The sequence below is a fragment of the Nicotiana tabacum genome, chromosome 5 (genome assembly GCF_000715075.1).
Source record: "Nicotiana tabacum cultivar K326 chromosome 5, ASM71507v2, whole genome shotgun sequence".
NCBI classification, from domain to species: domain Eukaryota; kingdom Viridiplantae; phylum Streptophyta; class Magnoliopsida; order Solanales; family Solanaceae; genus Nicotiana; species Nicotiana tabacum.
Window position 1 is genome coordinate 131909186 of NC_134084.1, and position 4784 is coordinate 131913969.

The window sequence follows — 4784 nt, forward strand, 5'->3', positions numbered from 1 at the left end:
TTCAACCAGAAAATCAGAGTTACTCAGTCTGGTACACTCTGATATTTGTGGTCCCATGGAGGAGAAATCACTTGGCGGCAATAGGTATTTTCTGACTTTCATTGCTGATGCTTCTCGAAAGGTGTGGGTGTACTTCTTAAAGACAAAGGACCAGGCTTTTGATTATTTCAAGATATTTCATGCCATGGTAGAGCGTGAAACGGGAAAGAAATTAAAATGCCTTCGCTCAGATAATGGAGGCGAGTATACTTCCAAGGAGTTCGATTCCTATTGCAAGAGACAAGGGATTTGACATGAAAAGACAGTCCCACGTACCCCACAACACAATGGAGTAGCCGAGAGAATGAACCAGATAATTATGGAAAGAGTCAGAAGTCGTTTTCTTTCTAACCCTAGAAAGAAACATTGGGAGGCAGTTAAGTGGATTTTCAGGTATCTTAAAGGTACTTCAAAATCAAGTTTGTGCTTTGGGGGAGCTGATCCAGTCTTGGAAGGCTATACAGATTCAGATATGGCCGGAGATCCTGATGGAAGAAAATCAACCTCAGGATATGTTTATACTTTTGCAGGGGGAGCTGTGTCATGGCAGTCAAGATTGCAGAAGTGTGTTTCACTATCCACAACTGAAGCAGAATATATTGCTGTAGCGGAAGCTGGAAAAGAAATGTTGTGGCTAAAGCGGTTTCTCCAAGAAATAGGGATAAATCAAACAGAGTATAAGATACATTGTGATAGTCAAAGTGCAATTGATTTAAGCAAAAACTCAATGTATCATTCTCGGACTAAGCACATCGACATTCGCTATCACTGGATACACGAGGTGATGGATCAACAACTGTTGAAACTAGTGAAGATCCATACAAAGGAGAATCCAACAAACATGTTAACAAAGGTGGTCACTCAAGAAAAGTTAGAGCTGTGCAGAGACATAGTTGGAATAACTTTCAAATAGTAACTGTGTTGGAATGCAGCTGAAGGGGGAGAATTGATAAGTTCAGCTGCTGTCAACTACCAATTCTAGAAGCCCACCATTGTTAAAGCCACCAACCCATTCTAGAAGCCACCATTGTTGAAGCCTCCATTGTTGAATGAAGAATTCAACCACCAACCACCTTCTTTAAGGCTATAAATAGAGCCTTATATTTTACACAGAAAGATCAATCCAGAGAGATTGAAATACAATCCAGGAAGAGATTGTGAGAACAAAAAGAGAGTTTGGTGAGGTTTTTTTTGTAGAGAGAAATTCTTGGTGTAAATTCTCTGTAATTTTATTCTTGTGAAATAGAGTTGTTTATCCTCCCAAATAATCTTCATATTGATCCGAGAATCACTACACTAAAGGTCATTGTTTAACCAAAAATCTGAGTCTTTGATCAAAACTAGAAATAAAGAGAAATTCGGGTTACTGATAATCTGGAGACGAAAATAATAGAAGATTTCTGAGAATAATAAAGTAATAAGTAGTTTTGTATTTCAGTGTAATCTCAATAATATTTCGTGTCCTTACAGATGTTGAGTCCTTCTCCTTTTATAGTTGATTCTAGGAGAAGATGTAATGCCTTTGTCTTAATGAGGCAATTATGAGCAATAAATGACATTTAAAAGAAACGTTACACAATCATTTCTATTTAATTCAGATTCTCTAACGTATTTGATATTTAATGCTGTATTTAGACTCTTTTACGTCATCAGATTCGTATCTTCAACTTCTTCCGATCTTTGATCTTTAAACGACTCGAATAGGTACGAGACTCGTACCTATTTTAGTAACGGTCCACACCTATGTTGCTTTCTTTTCCCCTTATCTGTTGTCGCCCGTGCCTCTTGGCTATTCATTGCGTTTTGACCTTTTGACCAGTCCACGTGTCATGACACGTCATCTTCAATATTCAGACTCAGTTTTTTTCCAATACAGATAGTCCCCCCACTTTCCATTTATTTATCCATTAAATATTTAGGAAGTGGACCTTCACAAAAAGGGAATTTTTTGCTGTAATCAATGCTATGACAGTATTGACGCTTCAATCATCCCTTCTAATTGATGCTTTACATACGTGCCACTTTTTTTTAATGCTATACATATATGTCACTTTCTGATTGGTTCTGCAATTCTGCGTCCTTTTTTCAAGGCTTTTTCATTCCCACTATTCACGAAGTGATCGTTGCCTTTATTATTGGTTTTCCATCATTACACTTCTAAGTTCGACGGTTGTCATTATAAACATATTTAACCCTCTTTCATTTGTCTTCTTCTTCATAGATCTTCCACAAGCAATTTATTATTCACCTTTGCTTTTTCTTTAGTTCATCCTTCTTCAACAATGTCATCTCCAACCCTAACCCTAGAAAAGTTCCAATTCTAGATCACTTCCTTAATGCCCCCGTAAGACATAGGAGAGGCAGAGGAGGTAGGCTTCGGAGCTTGAGCCTAGGATCCACTCGTGGTAGTTCATCTGGTTCTGCTTCTAAAGATAAAGAACTTTCTGAACCTACTCAGGAACCTTTAGTTGAAGAAATCGTACCCAATTATTTATCTTTTGGGAATGATAGAAGTTCTCTCCAAGAGCAAATTAACAATTTAGAAAAAGTTGACACCTATCCCTCTTTAATAACTGAACTTGTGATTCCCACTGTTAGGAAAGATTGTAATTGGAGAGATAATCTTCGTATGATGATTCCTTCCCCAAACCAGAGAATTTCTTCTTTCAGAATTGGATTCTCTTTCGTTTATACTTATCCCTTTACTTTGGGATTTAATCCTGCCATTGACCCAGTTAAACTTGAATTTTGCCGCTTTTTCAAAATTTGCTTAGTACAAGTAGGTCCTCTTGTTTGGAGAGCTGTGGCTTGCTTAAGGTATTTGTCTACCAAAGCCAATGTTAATTTTACCTTTTCCCATGTTATTCACCTATACCACCCCAAATTATTCCGCCGTGGAGTTTTTACCTTGACTGCAAGAAGCAAGAAGGTTTTGGTAAACCCCGAAGATGACAAGGATCGAGGGTGGTATTGTCGTTACGTTGTTGTACGTACGGTGGATTTGTTGGGTGAAACAAATATTTCCTTCCCTGAGAAGTGGAATTTTGCACGTAAGTTTTCTTTTTCTTACCGTATCTATTTTTTAAGAATTTTGATTTCTTTTCTAATCTCGTCACTTTTTGGCTTTTTGTAGCAACCATGGGAGATGTGGAACACGTTCCTAACTTCCGTGGTTGGGTAGATTCAATTTTGAAGATTGCGCCTATGGAGGCGAGAACTTGGAAATCAATTTCTCTTTCGAATGGTTGGAAAGTGAAGACCCATGGTATGTATTTCCTTATGCTTTGCCGTATATTGAATTCTTTCTTATTTTAATTCTTTATCCCTCTTTTTATCAGGATTTGGTATCAGGGGTATGACAGCTGAGGTAGTTGTTGCTATTCGAGCATCTTCAACCGCTTCTCTTGATTTGGAAAAGACTCGGGCAACGCTACCAAAAAGAAAAGTTGTAGAAGAAAGTTCTGAGAATGAGGAAGAAGAGAATACCTCTTTGATAGCTAGGCCAAGAGCTAGGAGACGCATCATTGATGGAGATGAAGTTGAAGATACTCCTGCTCGAGCCTCTATCTCCGAGCCTGTTCAAATCCTTTCTGATGAGGATACCACCCCAAGAGGCTCTAATGAATCAATTTGACGTCTCTTCGTTAGTGGTTTTGAGAGTGAAGAGTTTGGACCAGTTCTTGATGAAACTCCCCTCTCTTCTTCTATTCCCATTTCTTCTATTCCTTTGACAACCACGAGTATTTCTTTGCCTATTTTATCGACTCCTGTTTCCTTACCTGTTTTGGTTCCCGTATCTGCTCCTATTATCCCTGCTTTGACTCCCATATCTCCCATTGTTTTTACCTCTTCTACTACTCCTCCTTCCATTGTTCCCCTTCCCTCTGTTCAGCATACAGAGACGGGTTCTAGCAGCAGAGGTATGGCTATAAGAAGTGTTACTCTTGAAGTTCCTGCCAATCATAGCCTTTTGAGAAAGGCTGGTGGAGCTGATGTTTGGCTCAAGCCTCTAATCGGAGATATTGAGAAGAAGAAGATGGAGATCCACAGTTGCTTGACTCTGATGAATGACATAGTTCATTCTACCTTGAAGGTACTTCTCTTTTAACTTACAAGTTTTTTTTTATATCTCTCTATATTCTCACATTTGATGTCTTTCCCTTGTAGGATAATCTTATTGGTACTGAGTTAATGGGAAGAATCTCCACTCTAGAGAAGAAGGATCGAGAGTCTGCGAAGGCTATCTCTAAGGCTAGAAGAATAGCCGATGAAACCCAGCTTGAGGCAGCAAACTAGAAGGAGCAGTTTGAGAATGCTCAGGGGACCATAGAGGAGTTGCAAGAAAGTAGAAATCACCTGGAGCAGCAAAAGCGTGGTTTGACTTCTGAGCTAGCAATTGCCAAGGCTTCTCCAAGCCAATTTGAAAAAGATAAGGCGCTTTTGGAGTGCTCATTTTCAAAACAATTATCAAAGTCCAGTGAAGAAATCAGAGAGCTTAAAGCACTTGTGGAGAAGAAAGAAGAATATGCAGGGGAGTTAGTGCAAAGCTTGACTCAAGCTCAGGCTGACTTAAGGATCTCCTCTGACGAGATATGTGCTTTGAAGAGTTCTCATGCCTCCCTTGAAGCTTCCTTTGAATCCTATTTAGCTGAAAATCAAGTGTTAAAGAATGATCTTGCTATGTGGGAAAGGGAGTATGAACTTCTTGAGGAGAATTTTAACATAGAGGTGAGTTGGGCTTTTCT